Below are 25,592 nucleotides of genomic sequence, written 5' to 3' on the forward strand. Positions count from 1 at the left end.
AGGTTAAACTGAAGTAATTTAGAAGATTAGCAATAATAGCAATGAAGAGGATGTCGGAGAATGTGTAATAGCGTCACACCATGAGTCAACGAAATTTTCCGCAGAACATTAGATGTCGGTCGTTGTGGCCGAGCGGTTCTAGGCGCTTCAGTCCGGAACCGCGCTGCTGTTGCGGTCGCAGGTTCGAATCCCGCTACGGGCATGCATGTGTGATGGCCTAAGGTTCGTTAGGTTTAAGTAGTTCTAAGTCTAGGGGACTGATGAACTCAGATGTTACGTCCCACAGCGCTTAGAGCCATTTTAGAACAATAGATTTCTAATATACTTGGCAGAAAAATGTGGATTGCGAAAAGGAAGAAAGAGGAGTAACGTCTTCGCAAAAGAAGACAGAAGAGGAGGAGACATCACAAGGAAGTTAATGAGACATCAGTTACGTTATCTTGAAAAAAAAGTAACTGCTCTTACTCTTACAGATAATCTGTGGATAGAAGGGGTAAAGACTGGATTTAACAGTCAGCTTTCACAGTGTTTTAGCGGAAACAAATGGGCTTTTTGTTAGAGCCGCCGTGATTCGTAAGTAATTAAAGAGGTATTTATGGTTGTAAGGGCGAAGCACATACTTGAGAGTGGAAACTTTGAATAATTGATACCACACGAGCTAGAATAAATAATTGCGTATATGTCCATTATTGCCTGTAAGAGCTTTCTTTGTCTTATTCGAAGTGAACCACTGCTTCCTATCCTCATACTCTAAATGAAGTGATTTAAAGCATTTCTTCTTGCCGAACAGTGTTATAACTTTGTATTTGGAGTTCGAGAAATTTTTACTTACAGTAATTTATATCATTTTGCGAGAAGATACATCGTCGTGTTAGCGGACAGCGCTAATCAACAATGGGGCAGAGATCCAGCGATTATCTTGTCAACGAACGAAAACAACGGAATGTCAACAGTGCAAGTTATTGAACAGTCTGATTTGTGAACCTTTGGTTTCGAGTCAAAATTGACTCCAAACACAGCCACACGAACGCTATAGATTTGTAAAGACAGTTTCAACTTGGTTGATTAAGACATTCTGAGAGGCTAAACTTGAAGTATAATGACTGGTTTATCAGCAGTGAAAATATTCGTTTATTACACATGGGCGTCCGAAGAAATTTTGCCGAGAATGGGTGAAGGAGGGTGGGTGGGGGGAGGGAGGGGGCCGGCGGATGACTGTAAAATTGTAACTTTTAATATAAATGAGTTGGTCAATTTTGAGACGTGTCATGCCACAAGAACAAATTTTTATAGGCGACACAAAAAACTACTTTTATCCCATAGAACTGATGGTCGTCTACCCAATATATTAATGAAGTCTCTGTACTACAGATTCTATTTCGGGGGGAGGAGGGCGGCGGCAGTGCGTTTCTGGAAAGAATAATGATCCACTGGAGTCTGATGCTTATACTGGGAACAAGAGAAGGAAATAAATATGACGATCATACGACTGACCTAAACATCAGAATTTATACTATGAACGGTAATTCTGATCATTACAACACTAAGAAAAGATAGTGGATACAATGAAAAAAAGGAAATTATATGTACCTGGATTTAGAGAAACAAAATTGAAAGGTAAAACTGAATACGAGTCCATGTTGCAAATTTCACTTTTTTGTTTACTCGATGACAAGTTTCTTGCTATGACCCATTTTTAAATCATCCACGCGGTCAAAACTGTATTTCCAAAAATGTAAGATCCATGTCAAAATAAATGTATACGTATTATGAATTGCAAATGAAGAATTACAGCACACATACAGTATGTACTTCAAAGGACATTGGTGCTATTGCAGATATCACCTACATCAATGAGAGAATCATTGAAGCCAGAATAAATACTGGGAAGAGACTAATTTCACAACTGTACACGTGTTGTCTGCTTCACAACAAGGCTGTGGTGTCTGAGGACAAAGAAATCTTCCTCCAGGAGCTGGAAGATCAAATCCACGAAATTAACATAATGTTAATAGGTGATCTGGATGTCCAGATTGGAGTAGGCATATCTGGATATGAAGACGTGCTGGATGCATTGGGGTATGCAGGGAAAAATGCTGACGGTGAAAGCCTGTTAGACTTCTGTGTAAGAAATAACGTCTCCATACAGAACACTTTCTTCAAGGAAAGAGAGAGCCATAAAGTCAGAAGATGCATTGCGATGGAAGAAAGAATTAAGTTATTAATTATGTGACATCTGACTAACACATTGGAGGAAGACTAAAAGACGTAAAAATCATACCGCTCGAATCATTGGACAATGATCACAGACTCCTTACAGAGGATATGAAGGAGAAAATGGTTATCACAACCTGTTCATGAAAGACCCCTAAGACGAAAGAATGAAGGCTAAAGAAAGCAGAAAAGAAGAACATACATCGAAGTCTAATAACTGTAAAATTGGTAAGTAAAAAAATTAGTGCAAATGGAGAGTGGGAAGCATTTAAAACAACGTAAGTAAACTGCCCTGTAAAAATGTGAGGTAGAAATTTAGAGCATAAGGAAACCAGCTGGTGGAATGATAGTGTAAAGAAAGCTATTAAAGAAAGAAACATGACAAGGAAAAGCAAAGATGTGGAGAAACAGAAACAAACTAATGGTATCAGACTAGTAGATGCACAAAAACCATACACATCGGAACTGACGTATACAGACAAGGAACTCAGCATTAAAAAGGTTGTGAAACATAGAAAGGAGAGAAATTGGGAAATATTCACCCAAAGAATAGAGGAGAACTGCAATGGAGAAAAGAGAATGCTGTACGGACTGCTAAAAATCAAAACATCAGATATTCGCAGACGACTTAATGTTACTAGGTAATAACACTAAAGAAGCCGTAAATCAAATAACAAGATTACAAAAATAGCACAAAAATAGGGCTCCAGATATCCTTCGAAAAGACTGAGATAATCGTAGCAGATCCCCAGTAACCAACCGCATAACAGTAAATAACAGGAATGTAAAAATTGGAAACAGTTTAAATACCTAAAAGACATTTAAACATGCTAATTGAGCGAGAAACCTGCATGGCAAGTAAGAATTAACAAAATGATAAACGCTCAAAAATTAACATGGTCTACATGCAATTAAAAATGTCTATCAATAAAAATTAAATTAAAACATTACGAGACGGTGTTTCAACTAGCGGTGTCATACGAAAGTGAAACAGACTCGACAAAATCCTACAAGTAGAGAGAAGAATAGCTAGAACAAGCATAAATAAGAAATAATATAAAGATGGACAATGGTGGACAGTGCCAAGTGAAGTGGTGTACAGCGAAATGGAACCCATTATAGGTACTATACGGAAGAAGAATCTCTCTTTCGGTCATGTTATGAAGTCGCCAGAAGCCAGATAATCAAGAAAAATTGTAAAGAAACTTTAGAACATGAAGCAACAAATAAGATGGATAAAGAGAACCAGAAAGAATACGAAAGAGGCGATATGCAAAACAAAACCAAACAATTTAAAGAAACTGGAAAACAAAAAAGATTTAAACCAAAACCAGACAAATGACAAACAATAAAAAGAGTACTTACAGATGAGGAACGACAAGGAAGAGATACTTTGCAATTTTGAAAGGAAATCTATTGAACAAAATGACCAGAAAATGATTGATGTGGTCCAATGAGGCTGTAAATGAAGACGAAGAAGGTATAAAAGCAGAAGAAAGAGAAAATGGGAGTATAGTCCGGGATGCAGAAGGGATCACAGCAGAGATGAAAAAATAGTTGAACATATTACTGAAAGGAAATGAAACAATACGAGGCGGAACAGGAAATAAAGGATTTACCATAACCTGAAGTGGAACAACCACCTACTACATGAGCAGTTCCTGAGATTGCTTTGAAGCAGATGAAAGGAGGCAAGTCAACCAGGCTAGATGAATTATCAGCAGACATGATCAAGGGAGCTGTAATCCAAGGGACACAATAGGTACATCGAAGACTCAGTGTCATTTGGAAGGAAAATTAGGTACCGACTGTTTGGAACAAGGGGAATTACAATACCACTGAACAAGAAAGGAAGTAGTAGAAAATGTTCTAATTACAGAGGAATCACCCTGTGATCACACTGTCTTAAGATTTTGGAAAAGACTACTGAGATCATTGTTAGAGAACCAGCTTCAAGAGGAGTAACAGGTTCAGGAAAGCAACAACAGACCTCACATTTGCACTAAGAGTTAATGTAAAAGTATTCGCAAAAGGATATAGATCTCATAACAGTGTTCCTGGATTTGGAGAAAGCGTATGACAATGTGCCACGGTGTATCATTTTGGGGTGTTTACGGAAACTAACGCGCCAATAAGGAAGGTGAAAATGCTAGATGAAGGATGCACAAGTTGGTAACGGCAAATCAAACTGCCTAGAACACAGAGAGGAATACGACAGAGAAGGGCACTTTCCCCATTACACTGCACTTAAATATGTTGTAATAAAGGAAATCAACAAGATAGGAAATGGTGATCCCAATGCTTTAGTTTTTGCTGACGGTGCAGCTATTTAGGGACAACAATCTACAAGTACAGGTAAGATTACGTAAGTAGGACCCCAAGTTTAAAGGGTGATAGCTGACAGCAAGTAAGAGCAAAGACTTAGCAATGATTAAGAGCAGGATGGGCAACGGCCTTGCCGCAGTGGATACACAGGTTCCCGTCGGATCACCGAAGTTAAACGCTGTCGGGCGTGGCCGGCACTTGGATGGGTGACCAACCGGGCCGCCATGCGCTGTTGCCGTTTTTCGGGGTGCACTCAGATTCGTGATGCCAACTGAGGAGCTACTCGACCGAACAGTAACGGCTCCGGTCACAGAAAACCATCATAACGACCAGGAAAACGGTGTGCTGACCACGCGGCCCCTCCTATCCGCATCCTCAGCCGCGGATGGTCCCGATGAGCCGCTTGTGGTCTGAAGACTGAGTGCTTCTGCCAGAGCAACGTGATACTGGATGGAGGGCAAATTGAATTCTGTTGCCTGGGAAATACGAGGTGCATTCAAGTTCTAAGGCCTCCGATTTTTTTTCTCCAGACTGGAAAGAGATAGAAACATGTGCATTGTTTTAAAATGAGGCCGCGTTCATTGTCAATACGTCCCAGAGATAGCAGCACCGTATGGCAGATGGAATTTTACCGCCAGCGGCGAGAATGAGAACTGTTTTAAATACTTAAAATGGCGACGTTTTCCTTACTTGAACAGCGTGCAATCATTCGTTTTCTGAATTTGCGTGGTGTGAAACCAATTGAAATTCATCGACAGTTGAAGGAGACATGTGGAGATGGAGTTATGGATGTGACGAAAGTGTGTTCGTGGGTGCGACAGTTTAATGAAGGCAGAACATCGTGTGACAACAAACCGAAACAACCTCGGGCTCGCACAAGCCGGTCTGACGACATGATCGAGAAAGTGGAGAGAATTGTTTTGGGGGATCGCTGAATGACTGTTTAACAGATCGTCTCCAGAGTTGGCATTTCTGTGGGTTCTGTGCACACAATCCTGCATGACGACCTGAAAATGCGAAAAGTGTCATCCAGGTGGGTGCCACGAATGCTGACGGACGACCACATGGCTGCCCGTGTGGCATGTTGCCAAGCAATGTTGACGCGCAGCGACAGCATGAATGGGACTTTCTTTTCGTCGGTTGTGCCAATGGATGAGACGTGGATGCCATTTTTCAATCCAGAAACAAAGCGCCAGTCTGCTCAATGGAAGCACACAGATTCACCGCCACCAAAAAAATTTCGGGTAACCGCCAGTGCTGAAAAAATGATGGTGTCCGTGTTCTGGGACAGCGAGGGCGTAATCCTTACCCATTGCGTTCCAAAGAGCACTACGGTAACAGGTGCATCCTACGAAAATGTTTTGAAGAATAAATTCCTTCCTGCACTGCAACAAAGACGTCCGGGATGGGCTGCGCGTGTGCTGTTTCACCAAGACAACGCACCCACACATCGAGCTACCGTTACGCAACAGTTTCTTCGTGATAGCAACTTTGTAGTGATTCCTCATGGTCCCTACTCACCTGACCTGGCTCCTAGTGGCTTTTTTCAACAATGAAAGACACTCTCCGTGGCCGCACATTCACCAGCCGTGCTGCTATTGCCTCAGCGATTTTCCAGTGGTCAAAACAGACTCCTAAAGAAGCCTTCGCCGCTTCCATGGAATCATGGCGTCAGCGTTGTGAAAAATGTGTACGTCTGCAGGGCGATTACGTCGAGAAGTAACGCCAGTTTCATCGATTTCGGGTGAGTAGTTAATTAGAAAAAAAATCGGAGGCCTTAGAACTTGAATGCACCTCGTACAATATCAAGGAATGGAAGTGCCAAACCCATTGTACAAAGCTGAGTAAGTAAGAGATCTAAATATTTTCATCAAACGCAGAACCTTGTGTGGGACAAGGGATTTCCTTTGAGTGTCAAACAGACCATTTTTTGAAACATACCCCCTTCCTGTTATGACATACAACTTGGAGTGCTGTGTGATTATTAGGGCAGATTTAAGCAAGTTACAAGCGTGCAAAATTAAGTTTCTGCGATCAGTCTTGCGGAAGACTAGAAGGGATGAAATTAGGAATGAAGTCATCAGTGCAGGGATACCAGTGAATTTGCCAAAGACAGATACTGAATACTGCACGACTCAAGTGGTTTGTACCTGTGAAGCGCATGAAGGTAACCTCCTGTCAGAAGAGTACTTGAAAAAAAATGTGCTGGGGAAAAGATCAAAAGGATGGCCCAGAAAAAGATAGCTGGATCAGATTAAGGAGGACCTGAAGACTAGAGGAGAAAGTATATCAACAGAGAGCAAAATTGAGGCAAATTCTTCATAAACATTCTACCCGGCTCACTGGAAGGATATGAAGACGATGATTGGTTTTCTGGTGATAAAAGATGTGAAGGCAGACGAAATTTCTTGGTAGATTAGCGTAGATTATAGCGAAAACACTATGAGCGATAGACTGGTACGACAATGTGTCATGCCGTTTAAAATGGCCGTAGTACAGCCGGGCGTTCGGCAATGGTTGCCAAGTCAGAAGGCAGGTTACTATCAGAAGGGATTCATAAGTTCGTTGTTCGTTACAGTAAGTGATTTAAATTATGTTAAAAGGTATAAGATTTCATTTGATAATTAATTAACTTTTGTCGTCTCAGGTAAAAAAGGTACTTACTTACAAAAGTACACCTCTTACTTCTAGTGAAAATGTTAAATAGGTATCGTCTTATTAGTTCAATGTGGATAATGAACCCGAACTGCACCTACAAATTTTCGGAGTTTGTTCAGATATATTTTCGGCTTATTTCGGATTTTGGGACCAGTGTTGGCCGCCGGAGGGAATCTCGTTACACCATAATAGTATAATTACGTTTTATTCGGTTTGTTACCTCGGTTACCTTCGTTACTGTGAAAATACCTTCATAACAGTTAAGGGAGAAGATATAAAAACTTTGCTGTTTGTCGACGACATTGTAATTCTGTCAGAGTGTACAGTTGAACAGAATGGACAGTGTCTTGAAAGAAGGATACAACATGAACTTCAACAAAAGTAAAGCAAGGGTAATGGATTTTAGTCGAATTAAATCAAGTGATACCAAGGGAATTACATTAGGAAATAACACACTAAAAGTAGTAGGTGAGTTTTGCTATTTGAGCTATACGATAAATTATGATAGCCGAAGTAGAGAGGAGATAATATGTAGAACTGCAATGGCAAGAAAAGCGTTTCTGAAGAAGAGAAACCAGTTAACATCAAATGTAAATTTAATTTTTAGGAAGCCTTTTATGAAGGCATTTGTATGGAGCGCAGCCTTCGACGGAAATGAAATGTGGATGATCGGAAGCCCAGGCAGGACGAGATTAGAAGGTTTTGAAATGTGGTGCTACAGAAGAACGCTGAAAATTGGATGCTAAATGGAATAGGGGAGAAAAAAATTTGTGGCACAGCCTGAGTAAAATAAGGGATCGGTTGATAGGGCACATTCTGAGACATCAGGGATTCGTCAGGTTATTACCGGAGGCAAGTGTGTATGGGGGAGGGGGAGGGTAAAAATTATAGAGGGAGTCCAAGATTAGAATATAGTAAGAAGGTTCAAATATATGTGTGCTGTGGTAATCATTCGGAGATGACGAGGTTTGCACAGGATAGAGTAGCACGGAGATCTGCATCAAACTAGTCTTCGCACCGAAGACCACAATAACAACGAAAAAGTAAAAAAAAAGCCTGCAATATATAATCGCGAAAACACACAACACGAAACACAGATTAATACAAAAACCTTCAGACGAAACACGTACAATCTTATCACAGCGTGTTGAATCTGTTGTTAACGTACAGTACACTACGTAGCGAAGGTATATGCGTTCCTTTACAGGTATTGTTTAAAATGTCGACAACCAAGACCACTGCGGTGTCTACCGCGACTGATAAAGTACAACTAACACTGTGAGACAGGCAGAGCAGTGCTCAAGAGCACAGGAATGAAGGCAAGAATACAGTGGGCATCACTCATGTCAGGAAAAATTACGGCAAGTGAATAGAACAAATTTGTTTCCATATAAGATACACAGCGCATGCAGGCGATATTTGCTCCGTTGGACAGATTATTCAGTGCAATCCAGATAAAAAGATAAATGTATGTTAAGATATCCAGCAAAATGCTGTTACCTTGTAATGGGCCACCAGATTCACAGGTCACTTTAGCAAAATGCTCATAAAATATCCCTCAACAGGTCAGATATTTTGTCGGTGGATCTTACGCACAACCGGAGAAGCTGCAACCCGGGATCGAGAGCTGTAAAACTCTCTCTCAGCACACTATGATGTAATTGTTATTTAGCATCCGTCGTAAAGATTGTGCAACGCAAATCAAACTCTTTCGTGCGCAGACAGTTATGTTCGGACTTGCATAATGAGTGGCCAAGAGATACCTGTTGCGTCACGCTCGGGAACGTAACATGCCCGTTATGAGAGCTCTGTATTAATGACGTGTCGTAAAGCAGGCTCTGCTGAAGAAAGGCGTATTGAAGTCGCGAATGAGGCCATGTTTGACAGCAGGCGTCCCTTCTGGACCATTCGCCTGACCTGGGCCTAGTTCCTCGATCTCATATTTGCGCCAGATGGTACAACAGGTGTTCTGAGGCTGGGAAGAGTGCGAAGGAAGGAAAGAGGTCAAAGACTGAGGAGGGGGCAGGAGGTAAGGGTTAGATGAGGGTGAGAGTTTGGTCAAGCATGGGAAATGATGAAATCATCAGGGACGAAAAAACTCACTGCTTCCACCAAAATCTGACGAACTTTGTTGCTCACAAAATGAATAACAAATTCACAAGCTGCGACATGGTCGCGAATAGAACAGTGATCCAGAAAATGTAGAACAAATTTCTTTATTTGTGGCTATGATTACAAATTGTTGGATTGTTAGAACACCTGTTTCGGTCAGCAATGACCATCCTCAGATTTGCAGCAAAACATGGGCAAAAAACACAAATACAGCTAGCAGATTGTCTACATCTCAATGAAATAGGCGATAGTGAAAAGTATTACTGACATACCTATGGAAAACATAAGCTTTGAATAAAAAAGAAAACAGTTAAGTGACAATAAATGTAGTAAGCTTCTGTAGCGAATTTTAGATAAAAATGACAAAACTCACAAATGAACAAGCTCCGAACCGAGTACAATAATATAACATGATGAAATAAACGGGGAAAGAAGCCAAATGGATGAACCAACAGACTGTAGGAAGTAGCCAGTGCCCTCAGTTGGCGTGGCCAGCAGAATGCTGCATAGGCGAGAGGTGGTGAGAGGAACTTAACCGCCAGAGGGCCCCCGTACCCTGTGACACGCCGTTTCAAGAAAACAATGATAAAACACCGTACCAGCCAATTAATAAGATTATCTTCTTTACGAAATATATTATGTAAACAGAAGGGTCAAGAAAATAACGACAGTAATAAGCTCAAACTAAGAAAACGAAGCAGATATGTAAAGCAGTCTATACTAGGTAAAGACAATGGCCAGATATACGCTGAAGAGGCAAAGAAACTGGTAGGTCCCAACGCCTTCTCCAGAATCACCTTGACCTTTTTGCCACATGGTGTAACCAGTGGCTCCTGAAAATCAATCCTTTCAAGACCCAGGCAATCATTGTAGGTCGTACCACTCCCTCCTTCTGGCTCCTTGATTTGTCCCTTACCATCTGCGCCCATCCTGTCCGCCTCTCCCCCACCCTCACCTACCTTGACCTCACCATTGACCGTCACCTCACCTGTATCCCTCATCTCCATTCTATCCAGTCCAAAGCCCACATCTGCTCACATCTGCCTCCAACTCCTTAAACTCTTCTCTGGCCGGTCATGGGGGTTGAACCCCTCTACCATCCTCCACACCTGCAAATCCTTAATCCGTCCCATCCTCTGTTATGCCAGTCTCGCCTGGATATCCGCTCGAACCCCCAAGTTCTACCAGTCCCTCCAGATCCTCGATAGCGATGCACTCCGCGGCTTCTGTATAAGCCTCCCCACCCCCACGCGGATCCTCTACGACCTGATTCCCTTCCCCCATCTGCTCCTTTTCCTCAAACATATCGCATCCTCTACACCTCCCGCCGACTTGATCCTCCACATCCCCTGCTTGCTCCTCTCCTCTCCAACACCTGCCCTCTGCCGTGCCTTCACCGTTGTGTCCCGCTACCCTCCACCTCTACGCTCTTCATCTCCTTTCCCAAGGTAGCTTCCATCAACTCCCCCTCCCAGACGATGCCCTCTCCCCCCCCCCATTTATCCCTCCTATCAACTCTGATCCTCACCTCCCCCTCTCTTCCTCTGCCCTTTTCCTGGGCTCCCTCTCCCCCTCCTTCCACCCTGATTTTTCCCCACCTATCTTCTCTCTGACTCCATTCTCTCCCCTGAGTCCTTTTCAGTGTTGTGGCTCCCCTATCAGTGTCGCGGACAGCCACCATGTTATCACTAGTTGTGTTTTTTATCTTTTGCAAAGAGAAACCAGACTGTCGCCGTGTTTTTTAATTGTGCCTGTCTATTTAATGTGTGTTTTAATCAGCATCACCGACCGTTTGTTTTTATATTTTCTTCGCATCTTTTTCTCCATGTTTCAGTTTTTAACAGTCACCGTTTTATCGCCTGCTTTTATTGTTCTCATATCTCCTAATTCTGTTTTTTAACTTTTCTGTAGGGTGCAGAGCGGCGTATTGTGCTGCTACCAGCTCCCCCCCCCCCCCCTCATAGGGGAAGGGGGGGGGGGGGAACGAAATAAAAGACAAACTGGTACACCTATCTAATACCGTGTAGGGCCCCCGTGAACACGCAGAAGTGCCGCAACACGACGTGGCATGTACTCGACTAATACCCGAAGTAGTGCTGGAGGGAATGGACACGATAAATCCTGCAGGGTTGTCTATAAATCCGTAAGAGTAAGAGGGGGTTGAGATGTCTTCTGAACAGCACGTTGCAAGGCATCGCAGATATGCTCAATAATGGACAATGGATGTGTTTAAACTCAGGAGAGTGTTCCTGGACCCACTCTGTAGCATTCTGGACGTGTGGAGTGTCGCAATGTCCTGGATTTGCCCGAGTCCGTTGGAATGCACAATGAACATGAATGGATACAGGTGATCAGACAGGTTGCTTACGTTCGTGTAACCTGTCAGAGTCTTGTCTAGATGTATCAGGGGTCCCATATCACTCCGACCACATACGCCCTACACAATTACAAAGCCTCCGACAGCTTGAACAGGCCAGCCGTTGTGGCCGAGCGGTTCTAGGCGCTGCTGCTACGGTCTCAGGTTCGAATCCTGCCTGGGGCACGGATGTGTGTGATGTCCTTAGGTTAGTTAGGTGTAAGTAATTCTGAGAGTAGGGAACTGATGACCTTCGATGTTAAGTCCCATAGTGCTTACAGCCAATAGAACTTGAACAGTCCCTTACTGACATGCAGGGTCCACGAGGTTGTCTCCATACCCGTACACGTCCACCCACTCGATACAATTTCAAACAAGACTCGTTAGGTCAGGCAACATGTTTTGAGTCATGAACAGTCCAATTTCAGTGTTGACGGGCCCAGGCGAGGCGTAATGCTTTGTGTCGTGCTGTCATCAAGGATACACGAGTGGGCCTTCGGCTCCGAAGCCCATATCGACGATGTTTCGTCGAATGGTTCGCACACTGACACTTGTTGATGGCCCAGCATTGAAATCTGCAACAATTTGCGGAAGGATTGCACTTCTGTGACGTTGAACGATTCACTTCAATCATCGTTGGTTCCGTTCTTGAACGGCTTTTTCAGGCCGCAGCGATGTCTGAGATTTGATGTTTTACTTGATTCCTGATATTCACTGTGCACTCGTGATTTGGTCGTACGGGAAAATCCCCACTTCATCGCCACCTCGGAGATGCTGTGTCCCATGACTCGTGTGCCGATTGTAACACCACGTTCAAACTCAAATCTTCATAAGCTGCCATTGTAGCAGCAGTAACGGATGTAACGAATGCGTCAGACACTTTTTGTCTTATACAGGCGATGCCGACCGCAGCGCCGTATTCTGCCTGTTTAAAAATATCTGTATTTGAACACGCATGACTGTACCAGTTTCTTTGGCGCTTCAGTGTATATGAGAGAGGGGTTTCCTGATTAAAGATGTATATTATCAAACAATGCAACTTCGAAACTAGACACAAAACCGCTCTCAAGCTCTTTTAAGGAGAGCACGGCCTTATTGCACCCTATGGAGAATACGTATATTATTCTCAATGCTCCCTATATTACGAACAGTTTCTGATAAATGCAAACCCAAGGGAGTTTTGTTTTGCGGCTGTGAATGCTTCTTAAACAAATTTGCGCGATTTATTACCGTGAGATCGGATTGCTACCTACACTATATTATTTATTTCGCAGGCAAACAGCACACTTCTGGTCTTAAATATAGCAACGATATGAGTGAAACATCAAATTGGCAGGTAATTTACTAGATGTTTTGACATACAAATGATAAACATTCGCGGTGAACCGCTCGAAGTGGGCAGGAGTAACGAAAACAAAAAAAAGGTTCAAACGGGTCTGAGCACTATGGGACTTAACATCTGAGGTCATCAGTCCCCTAGACTTAAAACTAACTAACCTAAGGACGTAACACACATCCATGCTCGAGGCAGGATCCGAACCTGCGACCGTAACGGTCTCGCAGTTCCAGTCTGAAGCGCCTTGAACCGCTCGGCCACTCCGGCCGGCGAGTAAACGACATCTACATTCTGTGTACACACTCCGCCTCCGTAGCGTAGCGGTAGCGTTACCACCTACCACACAGGGGGCCAGGGTTCGATTCCGCCAGCACGGTAGCTCAGCGTCTTCGGTCAGAGAGCCGGTTGGCCTCTGTAATAAAAAAAAACTGAGTGCAAGGATCAAGAAAAAAACGAACTTGAACGGATGTCATGTGACGTCCGCAACGACCAAACACAACGATCAAACAGGGGACTGGGTGTTGTGGATCCCTCATCATCATTTTCATCACTGACTCGCAAGTCGCCGAACTGGCGTCAACTAAAAAGAACTCCCCCGAATGGGCCATACGATCATTTCATTTCTTCTTGTTTTCGTGTACACTATCGCTCAGAAATATACCGCCACCCTGTGTAATCCGGAATTGACAACTGGCTGTCTCTATAAGCGGACCCGCCAGTACGAGAGCACGCAGGGAGTATTATGTAGTCACTAGAGAAGCGGTAGCGGCAGAATGGGTCCGTCAAGAGAACTCAGTAATATAGAAAATGGAATAGTCTTTGGATGTCACCTGATTAACAGATCTGTCACGGACAATTCAGCCTTCTAAAGCTGCCCAAGTCAAATGTTGGCGATGTGACTGCGACGTTGGAAACGCGAGGAAACAAACAAAGCTAAACCAAGTAGACCTCTTGTACTGACGGACGGCGACTGTCGAGCATTGTGGAGACGGAGGTTGGAAAAAAAATCAGAGCTAGGAATCTCTCGTGAGCTGCAAAATGCTTGCAGCAGTGCAGCTGGCACAATGACTGTGCGTAGGGATTTACACTCCTGGAAATTGAAATAAGAACACTGTGAATTCATTGTCCCAGGAAGAGGAAACTTTATTGACACATTCCTGGGGTCAGATACATCACATGATCACACTGACAGAACCACAGGCACATAGACACAGGCAACAGAGCATGCACAATGTCGGCACTAGTACAGTGTATATCCACCTTTCGCAGCAATGCAGGCTGCTATTCTCCCATGGAGACGATCGTAGAGATGCTGGATGTAGTCCTGTGGAACGGCTTGCCATGCCATTTCCACCTGGCGCCTCAGTTGGACCAGCGTTCGTGCTGGACGTGCAGACCGCGTGAGACGACTCTTCATCCAGTCCCAAACATGCTCAATGGGGGACAGATCCGGAGATCTTGCTGGCCAGGGTAGTTGACTTACACCTTCTAGAGCACGTTGGGTGGCACGGGATACATGCGGACGTGCATTGTCCTGTTGGAACAGCAAGTTCCCTTGCCGGTCTAGGAATGGTAGAACGATGGGTTCGATGACGGTTTGGATGTACCGTGCACTATTCAGTGTCCCCTCGACGATCACCAGTGGTGTACGGCCAGTGTAGGAGATCGCTCCCCACACCATGATGCCGGGTGTTGGCCCTGTGTGCCTCGGTCGTATGCAGTCCTGATTGTGGCGCTCACCTGCACGGCGCCAAACACGTATACGACCATCATTGGCACCAAGGCCGAAGCGACTCTCATCGCTGAAGACGACACGTCTCCATTCGTCCCTCCATTCACGCCTGTCACGACACCACTGGAGGCGGGCTGCACGATGTTGGGGCGTGAGCGGAAGACGGCCTAACGGTGTGCGGGACCGTAGCCCAACTTCATGGAGACGGTTGCGAATGGTCCTCGCCGATACCCCAGGAGCAACAGTGTCCCTAATTTGCTGGGAAGTGGCGGTGCGGTCCCCTACGGCACTGCGTAGGATCCTACGGTCTTGGCGTGCATCCGTGCGTCGCTGCGGTCCGGTCCCAGGTCGACGGGCATGTGCACCTTCCGCCGACCACTGGCGACAACATCGATGTACTGTGGAGACCTCACGCCCCACGTGTTGAGCAATTCGGCGGTACGTCCACCCGGCCTCCCGCATGCCCACTATACGCCCTCGCTAAAAGTCCGTCAACTGCACATACGGTTCACGTCCACGCTGTCGCGGCATGCTACCAGTGTTAAAGACTGCGATGGAGCTCCGTATGCCACGGCAAACTGGCTGACACTGACGGCGGCGGTGCACAAATGCTGCGCAGCTAGCGCCATTCGACGGCCAACACCGCGGTTCCTGGTGTGTCCGCTGTGCCGTGCGTGTGATCATTGCTTGTACAGCCCTCTCGCAGTGTCCGGAGCAAGTATGGTGGGTCTGACACACCGGTGTCAATGTGTTCTTTTTTCCATTTCCAGGAGTGTAGAAAGCGGGGTGGAATGATCGAGCAGCTGCTCATAAGTCACACATTTCTGTTGTCAGTGCTAAACGACCCTTGATGTAGTGTAAAGGGTGACGTCACTGCACAGTGGATGATTGGAAACGAGTGATTTTGGATGAAGAATAACGCAATGGCGTATGAAAGTCCGACGAAAAGGTTTATGTTTGGCAAAATCCTGAAGAACTTTAAATGCCCTCAAGCTGAGTGTCAGCAGTGAAGTACGAAGGAGGTGGTGTTATGGTATAGGGTTATTCTTCCCGGTTGGTGTACGCACCCCTTATTGTGGCTAAGAAAATGATAAATGCGAAAGACAGATTTTACGGAATTGTGTACCGCACAGAGTAGATGGACACTTCGGAGATGAAAATTGTTTGTCTCAGCACCTTCTCACAAACCATATGTGAGGCAATGGTTTTTGGACAATAATATGGACTGGCGTTCCCACAGTTCCGACATGTCCGCCCCCCTGTAGCTGAATGGTCAGCGTGACAGATTGTCAATCCTCTGGGCCCGGGTTCGATTCCCGGCCGGGTCGGGGAAATTTCTCCGCCCAGGGACTGGGTGTTGTGCTGTCCTCATCATCATCCTATCAACCTCATCGAGTGCAGGTCGCCGGCCGGTGTGGCCGAGCGGTTCTAGGCGCTGCAGTCTGGAACCGCGCTGCCGCGACGGTCGCAGGTTCGAATCCTGCCTCGGGGCATGGATGTGCGTGATGTCCTTAGGTTAGTTAGGTTTACGTAGTTCTAAGTTCTAGGGGACTGATGACCTCAGATGTTAAGTCCCATAGTGCTCAGAGCCATTTGAACCGTTTTTGACTGCAGGTCGCCGAAGTGGTGTCAAACTGAAAGACCGGCACCCGGCGAACGGTCTGCCCGACGGGGGGCCCTAGCCATACGATTAAATAAATAAATAAGTTCCGACATGAACCCAATGGAACACGACTGGAATAAGTTAGAACATCGATTTCTCTCCAGAGGGCAGCGTCTAACATCAGTACCTACTCTGGTTTCGGCTCTGGAGACAAGAAGGACACCCATTCCTCCACAGTGTGACACCTCATTGGAAGTGTCCCAAGCAGAGGCCATCAAAAGGCGAAGGGCAGGTACATCATATTAATGGACATTTGGACATCTGTGGCACGTTCCTATGGGACCAAACTGCTGAGGTCATCGATCCCTAGGCTTACACACTACTTAGTCTAAATTAAACTAACTTACGCTAAGGATAACACACAACCATGACACCATATTAATGTTCACTGATAGGTGCCAGTATGCTTTTGATCAAATGTGTATTATGATGGTTTATGAAACATGCACGCTTCTCATTCATAAATCTCATTTCATTGTTCTTGAGGAGGACAGACCTCTACCATCATACACTGACGGGAAAAAAAATCACAACGCCAAAAACGAGTTGTGGGGCATAAACGAAATGTGGTAGGCGTGTTTTTCTACATCTGAAAGATGTCTATTCAACTATCGTGCCAGTCTCATAACAGTAGAGTTAGTAGCGCCACTACGAGCATACAAATCAGGCCTGATTTAAATACACGCTGTAACGGTCGTGAACTTTAGTTACCTTTGAGATTGGACGTAGTGACTTTGATGTTAGTCAAGAATACCCTTAAGGCGACACAAACCGCCATTATGAGCACTTCATTGGGTTTTAACGGGGTCTTGTAACAGGGCTATGAAAAGCTGTATGTTCTTTCTGCGATATTGCTTGGCAGGAATGTGGCCACTGTGGATGACTGCTGGAAGTGGTGCTCACGGGAATGTATGGCTGCAAGGAGATCAAGTGCCAGACGGCCAGATGGCACTACCAAGAGGGAAGACCAACGTGTTCGCCGTATGGCTCTGGCTCATAAGTACTGCATCTTCAGCAGCAATTGGAGCAGTTGGCACTACAGTGACACAACGAACTGTTACAAATAGATTACTTCAAGGACAGCTCCGAGCCAGACGCTGTGTAGCGTGCATTCCACCGACCACAAACCACCGCCATTTGCGACTTCAGTGCTGTGTCCTCGGAGTATTCCGCGACGGCATACGTGTATAAAACGTTCTCGGTTTTCCAGCCGCGCCAATTCGAATAAAATGCTCGAGCTGTCGACGGCCATATCCGCCATCGTCGTCAGATGGCTGACGGCACAGCCATGGGATCACCACTGTCTCCAGCAGTCGCAAATTTCTTCATGGAGCACTTTGAGGAGCAGGCCCTGCAAACTGCGACATTACGGCCATCTTGCTTTCTACGATACGTTGATGAGACCTTCCTGATATGGCCTCATGGTGAAGCAGTTCGTCGATCATATGAATGGTGTCCATCCCAACATTAAATTTACTGTCGAGATGGAGAAGCACGGCAAGCTACCATTCTTGGATGTTTTGGTTGAGCGGAAGGCAGGAGGCCAGCTTGGTCCTTCAGTGTACCGGAAACCAACACACACTGTTCGGTACTTGAACGCCAATAGTTTCCACCACCCTGTACACAAGAAAGCTGTCCTGAACACGTTGGTTCATAGAGCCAAGATTATCTCTGACGACGACCACCTACAGTCTGAATTGCAGAACTTAAAACGTGTTTTCGGGGAAAACGGATACAGCAAAAGAGACATCGCAAACGCTTTCAAGGGCCGCCGACGAAAGACACCTAGTGAATCAGAAGAAGAGGCCAAACGGACTGTATTCCTGCCACACTGTGGAGCAACTAGCAGTAAGTTAGGACCGTCTGCTGCAGAAACATGGGTTAAGACCAGTGTTCCGGCCCGCCCCCAAGATACGAGATATGTTGCGCCCTGTTAAGGACGACATTGATCTTCGAGTTTCCGGTGTGTATGGTGTACCCTGTGAATGTGGCAGCATGTACATTGGACAAACAATTCACACGGTTGCGTAGCGTTGTACTGACTACAAGCGCCATATAAAACAAAGGGAGCTTAACAAGTCGGCCATAGCGGAGCATTGCCTAGTAAACCGACAGAAAATGCAGTTCGAAAATACAAAAGTATTGGCTCATGCGTCTACATATTGGGACTCCGTTATAAAGAAAGCGGCCGAGATTCGCTTAAACAACAACAATTTCAACAGAGACCAGGGATACACACTCAGCAGGGCATGGGGACGAGCGTTGGACATCGAAAGAAAGCAAAGACAGATGCGCGTCGCGGGAGCGGCAGTTTCAAACATGGCGCCTGCCCCTGGTGCCACCTGACGTCACCGGTGCTGCCACGGGCAATAGCTCCGCTAGCTGCCCGGGTCGACATAACGCGAGCGCCACATTGGGTCTATCTGATTGGCTGCTGCTGATGTCATCATGCCTGTATAAGCGAGAAACCGTAGTAGCAGCGGCAGTCCTGCTGAGGAATTAAGTCTTACTAATCCCCCAGCAGAGTGTGTTTACTTCTTTTTTTGCAGGTACCCACAAGTAAGGACGAATCAAGAAGAAAGGTAATATCTTTTCTCTCCCTCTTAGGAACAGCAGGAATGACAATTTATGTCCAAACTGCACCACCTCGAGCCAAGGACAGACTCGTCAGTCCAGCAGTCAGTGAACTCCTGACGACGATGGCGGAGATGGTCATCGAAACCTCGAGGATTTTATTCGAATCGACGCGGCTTGAAAACAGAGAACTTTTATTCAGATGCATACTTTTATGCTGATCCATTGTGCCTTCCAGAATGACAAAATGGCTCTGAGCACTATGGGACTTTACATCTGAGGTCATCAGTCCCCTAGAACTTAGAGCTACTTAAACCTAACTAACCTAAGGACATCACACACATCCATGCCCGAGGCAGGATTCGAACCTGCGACCGTAGCAGCAGCGCGGTTCCGGACTGAAGAGCCTAGAACCGCTCGGCCACAGCGGCCGGCTATTATTTGGAATTCATACACATAGTAGAAATACTTTCCATTCTTTCTTTCTTTCTTTCTTTCACCTGTAATTAACTAAAATGCAATATGTACTCTTATTTTATAGAACTCGTACGTTACTAAGTAATTCATGACGAAATTATGTCCGCGTCCACACAAAATTGTAAAACATTTCGGTTTTTTTCCTATGTTTGTGAATTGATTTTCTTACACACTTTTGTCATTTCTTACAATTTTGTAAATTCTGATTGTTAATAGTTGTAAGTCTTATGAATACCATCGGTCTGCGCGTAGCAGGAGGGCAGATTGTTACCAACCATCAATAGTACACAATTTAGAACATTGTTAACATACTTTTCGCCGCCGAACATCTTGCGTGCAAATAAAGCAGTTTTGTGTTGAAAATCTGAACCTGAAATTTGTTTCGTACATTACACGATGAGTTTTGTACAGCAGCACAGCAGAAGAGTTCAGGAGTATTTGCAGCGAAGCTACACCTCAAGAATGAAGATACGCAAGTTATGTAAATTTGACGAACATTTTTGGTAACAACATTTCATCTCTAAACTTTTTAGTTCAATCAAGTTGTTGAGATAGTTGCGTCTCAGCTGGTGGAAGCGCATTTTTTACATTCTTGCGGTTAACGAAGCTACTGTGGTCGCGAAACTTTTGGCATAAACTTTCAACTCACGTGAAGTCTTCAAATACGTTAATTAACAACAATCCATATTATACACATCCCACACCACGCTGTCTTCTTCGCCATCCAGCAGTTCCATATTAGGGCGAGTTACATTAACTATTCACTGGACTAACTTTATTTGACAACGATTTCAGAGCCGCGCGGGATTAGCCGAGCGGTCTTGGGCGCTGCAGTCATGGACTGTGCGTCTGGTCCCGGCGGAGGTTCGAGTCCTCCCTCGAGCATGGGTGTGTATGTGTGTTTGTCCTTAGGATAATTTAGGTTAAGTAGTGTGTAAGCTTAGTGACTGATGACCTTAGCAGTTAAGTCCCATAAGATTTCACATACATTTGAACATTTTTTGCGATTTCAGCGATTGATTTTGAGCGACTCCACGAACTTCAGTTCTGTGTACTGGATTTGTGAAATTTCTGAATTGTAATTATTTGCTGATGTACTTACATATATTCGTGTGTGATGGATTTTGTGGTGTCTCAGCAAGGAATGAAACCTTATCGAGAGCGGCAGTCAGTCAGACACGCCCCCATTGGGAACAGAGGCGTTTATAACGCAGCGAGGCATTGATTCAGAACGCATCAGCCAGCTTGGCTGTTAGAGTAAACTTCATAACTGCCTCGGAGACCCTGCTGCACTGTCTCATCAACATGTGAAACCTTACTGAGAGTGGAAGTCAGTGAGGTGACTAATATCCAGGCCCTCACTGGTTACGGCTGTGGCTGCAGCGGGTCGAGATGCTCCTTGAGGGGGGGGGGGGGGGGGGGCTGCGTTTGTAGAGTTGCTGCTACTGTCGAATGTTAGTGATGCGAACAACCAAATGAAAACAACCGGTTCGGTCGGTTGTAGTTTGTGGTTGGACTATTCATTCACCGAGTCTGTGAGAGCAACCGAATGTAAACATTCGATCGTTTCGGCGTTGTTAAATCATTAATGACAGCTGTCTATTATTGACTGTTCTCCCTATTACTGTCGCTCCGATATTTGCTTTTTAACGACGCCCACTAAATAGGTTTCAGTTCAGTTTCTCGTCCATGGACAGCCGTTTACTTAATAGCCAACTTTGTCTCCGTAAAAGACTTTCAGTGGTGTGGGAAAGGACTAAACGATTAGGCTAGATAAAATATGATCTTCAGGACAAATTCAGTGCGATATACAGTAGCTGCAAGCATGGCATGCTGAAACTATATTAATTGAAGAAATTTTAAGAAAATTAATGAATGATGAAAATATTTTTATCGAAAAAAAACCTTCTGATAAGAGACAATGTATGCTTAAAAAGCAAGTGATTAAGTCACAAATAATTAAAAAATTGTATCTTATTAACTTTCTGTTCATGGCACTTCACCATTTACCGAAAAAATTATCGGTAGTGGATGCAAAACAGTGCTAGAAGGGACAGAGCTTCAACCTATGTAAATAAAACAACAATTTCTCATTTAAACATAATTTATCAATCCCTTAAAGACAACCAAAATTTCATATCTAATGCCAAAAATACCGATAATTCGTATTAAGCAAATAAATATTTGTTTTTAGAAATTTACTTTTTCCTCACCTGTCCATACAGTAAGGTAAGTTATTCGTATTTAAAAAAGTTGGATCTCTAGTTACGGTTCATGAATAATCGAGAAGGCTGGAAAAGTCAACCCACTCAAACCCGGAGGCTGCTGAAGAAAACATAGCTAGTGCCATAACCCGATTTCCCAGAAACGTTTCTCAGTGGAAGAGGAGCCAAAACAAGCGAACACGTGTCTCGGCGTATCCGAGAAGTACTCGACCGTTTCTGAGAAAACGACCGTCAAAGTTTCTGATGTAATTTAGATTCGTTTTAACGCGCGATAGCCTCAGCCGAATTGGTGGCATAGTGACTACCGTTACAGCCTCTCACTTTTGCATCCCACGTACAAAAACCAACTACTGTTTTTATTTAATTTTATTCTTCTCATTTATTTACCCATGTCCGTTACCCCAAGAATGTTACTTACCAAGTTAGGAGATAACTGTCACATATTGATCATATATCTGTGTATGATATTCCCAGGGGTTAAGATTTCTTTGAACTCTCATTTTTTTAGTTTATTCTAACCTCAATTCTTAATTTTTATTGTTATTCTTAAGTTTATTCTTCAGGAAGGTTTGGTACATTCCCTTTGATGATACTGATGGTAGAAACATTTTAAACATAGAAATTCAGAATAACATGAGCATCGCCCGCAAGCTTGTCTGCCACACTATGTTCCTCGTGTAAATCTCATTCGGGAAAGAAACGTCGTGTACATTGCTGAAGATTTCACATGCTGGAAATAGTTTCATAGCAAACCACATTTATTGGATCACTTTTCAGAAAACTGGCGCTTGCGACTGATTATGAATCACGATACACTATAAGAATCTCACTGAAGACAATTTCAGATAATTTTTCCTTTTTTGTTATACTGCGAATAAACCATCTGCGGATCACGTTCCACCTTCAGTTCTTTATTCTTTGTTTTTTTTTTCCTTCCAGCTTGCTTTCATCAGTTCACTATATTTCTGTTATCTGTCTGCAGACAATTTCGAACCAGCCTGCCTTGGAATCCTTCCATTTTCAATACTTTTCCCAAAAGGCTTCTCTGTTGTTTATATCTTACATTTTTATATTGTTTCTATCTAAATCCTTTTTACTTCGTTGACTCCCGTTGTAGGTCTGAGGGTCGTGATTGTAATTTTACACTTGCTTTTTTCTGATTTGTTGCTTATTTTTATTTTATGTTTTATCGTGTTTTACGGTTCAAGAGCCCTAGTGTTGTAAGCTGTAAACTGTTTCGCTGCTGCCCCCAATTTTCCTGTCACTGGCACAAAATTTAATTCCAAACGTCTTTCCTGTAGCGCTTACCAGAGGCCAGCCATTCGCTCGATGGTCCAGGTTACCTTTTCGGAGGGCTAGCCTGGAAGATGCCGTCAGCAGCAGCAGGAGCAGCAGCAGAGCAGCGGGAACAACAACTTGAGCCACCGTACTGATGGCGGTTATCGGAGGTTTTCGGTTATAACTTTTTTTTCAAATCCAGTTTAACCTTAGCGCTGAAACCGCTCAAAATAACAGATACATGAAACAACCGATTTCCGGTTTTTCATTCCAATTATTTTCCGTAATAAACGTAGAAGTCGAACAAAGATAGAAAAACTTTGACTCCCTCAGTTTCAAGACACATAGAATCAAAATACTAAATTAATTAGGGGAAGAAAAAGAACTTATTTCGTCGAACGTTCGCTGTTTTTCTCGAACAGTGATGTGGTTGAATAATTAATAAAATTACTAGTATTCACCTACTGATTCTGTACAAAGTGTAGCTTCATATTTCACTATAGTTTTGCCACTTAGTTACACACTTATTATCATTTTCACGTCCATATTTCAGTTTTACCACGTATAGCTTCATATTTCATTATAGTGAAATATGAATCTGTACTTGGTATAGAATTATAGTGAAATATGAAGCTATACTTGGTAAAACTGAAATATGGTCGTGGAACTGATAAGTGTCTAAGTGGCAAAACTGTCACCACAGCGTAACTGTAATAATGATGCTTCACCTTTATGTAAGTACAGGTATATTTTCGTCAAATGCTGCCTTGCCACTTACAATTGTCCCACTTGTATCAGTGTAGTCACCAGCAAATAATTTTTTTGTATTTATACAGTGATCTCCAACAGCATAAACATGTACATTAATGCATAAACACCTGAGGATGGGCGCAAGCCCGAACCCAGTCGTGTGACAAATATATAACCTTTTATTATGATTGGTATCGGATATTTTTCTACACCCTATAAAGGAACAAGTCACGGAGTTCGACAGCATCCACTATGGATAAAATTCATAAAAATTATTAGTTTTTAAAAAAGGATTATTTAAAAACCAAAAGTTTTAGCACTACTGCTATGGCTAGCTGATATTTCGGTTTCTGCCCGATTATTAGTATAAAATATAAAAGGAAACATTTGTTACAACCGAGACCAAAAAAACAAAGAAAAATACCATTATTCAGAATTAAAACGGTATCGGTTTCAACCGGTGGTTTTTCTCATACCTAGGCCACCGGCGTTGTCTGCTGGGTCGAGCGACTGGCAAGTGTTTTTCCCGATCCGGAAGGGTTTGGGCTGGCCGACTCGAGAGCGTCAGCTCTATTGGGTCTTCGCTTAAAAATATTTATTGGTTTGGGTTCTTTATTGATATTAAAGTATGAGACGGCGCTGGGCCTTTTATGGGGCTCTCGTCACCATTGGCTTGGGCTCGTCGTGGCTGGCCCAAGTAGATGTCCCAGGCTGCAAAGTGGCAGACCTCAGCAGAAGGCAGGAATTCCTTGCCGGCCAGCAAGCGAGAGAATCTGGATTATTGAGTGCCATGGCGCCGAGCAGCGTGAGGTGTGTTGCAACAGTCAATGGAGGCGTGGACATCGCCCACTGGGAGGGAGGGTAGTGTCTTATCCCGGTGTCCAGAACACGGCAGCCAGAGCCGAGCAACGGTTGTCGTCGCATTGTACAGAATACTTAGTGTTAGGCTTCTATGACCCACATCTCATGATGGGCACATGACAGGTGTTGCCAAGGCCAAGTTATTATGTAGCCGACACCGGGAGCAGCGGTGGCAACCAGTGGCTGTTGTGTTTGCGAACACAGTGTAACCGTTACAAGTTGTGAAATCTGTACGCACGACGCGGCCGTAAGAGCGTAAGAGAGTGCTTTCTCTACTATGTTTTGCATGCACGCAGAGGTGTGTTTTAATCGTACGCATAGTCTACGTTATCCATGTTACGCTGCTGTCCGTTCTCAGTATATCAGGTTGCTGTGTGTAGTTGTGTAGCCCTAATATTAGCTGGTGGAGATTCTTGGTAATAGAGTGTAGCACTTGTTCATTTAGGTGTTCTCCTGGTTGGAGTTACTACTCTCTGATATTGTGATTTCTGTTCATTTGTCCTGTGTCGATGTCGTATGTCACTAGGCTCATAAAGATTAGTGTCTGAAAATAATACCTCTGCTTAGAATAATATTAGTAATCATCATCATAATTTATGTCGTGCCCATTTTTATGTAAGAATTATTTCTGGGCAAAACACACTTTATTTTGATATTAACTGCCAACCATTTCTATTGATATAATTTGAGCTGTGTGATACAAATTTTTTAAAAAAAAAATGCTGTTTTAAAGAAGGTGGACGGTTGGACAACCCCCAGCCCAAATTCCACTTCACCCCAAACCTGAACCAGAGTACAAGGACCACGAGGAACAATAAGATTGAAAGAACAAAGTGCTCAGATTAAAAAAGGTGGAAGTCAGTGATACTGTCTTTCCTCCTAGAGTTCAATATATATATATATATATATATATATATATATATATATATATATATATATATCGAAGAAGCAATAAAGGATATAAAATAAATGTTCAAGAGTAGTATTAAAAATCAGGGTAAAATGATGTCAGTGACAAGATTCGCTGATGA

At 43.9% G+C, this 25,592-nt stretch overlaps 1 protein-coding gene and 1 pseudogene across 2 annotated transcripts in view; one reads left to right on the forward strand and one right to left on the reverse strand.

Moving 5' to 3' along the window:
- The window catches only part of LOC126190883 (V-type proton ATPase 116 kDa subunit a 1), a 704,052-nt gene that overhangs the window by 290,435 nt on the left and 388,025 nt on the right, over positions 1–25,592 (reverse strand). The gene's annotated exons all lie outside the window — the stretch shown is intronic.
- On the forward strand, positions 4,660–4,777 carry LOC126089827 (5S ribosomal RNA; annotated as a pseudogene).

This window comes from Schistocerca cancellata, chromosome 6 (genome assembly GCF_023864275.1).
Source record: "Schistocerca cancellata isolate TAMUIC-IGC-003103 chromosome 6, iqSchCanc2.1, whole genome shotgun sequence".
Classification (NCBI taxonomy): Eukaryota; Metazoa; Arthropoda; class Insecta; order Orthoptera; family Acrididae; genus Schistocerca; species Schistocerca cancellata.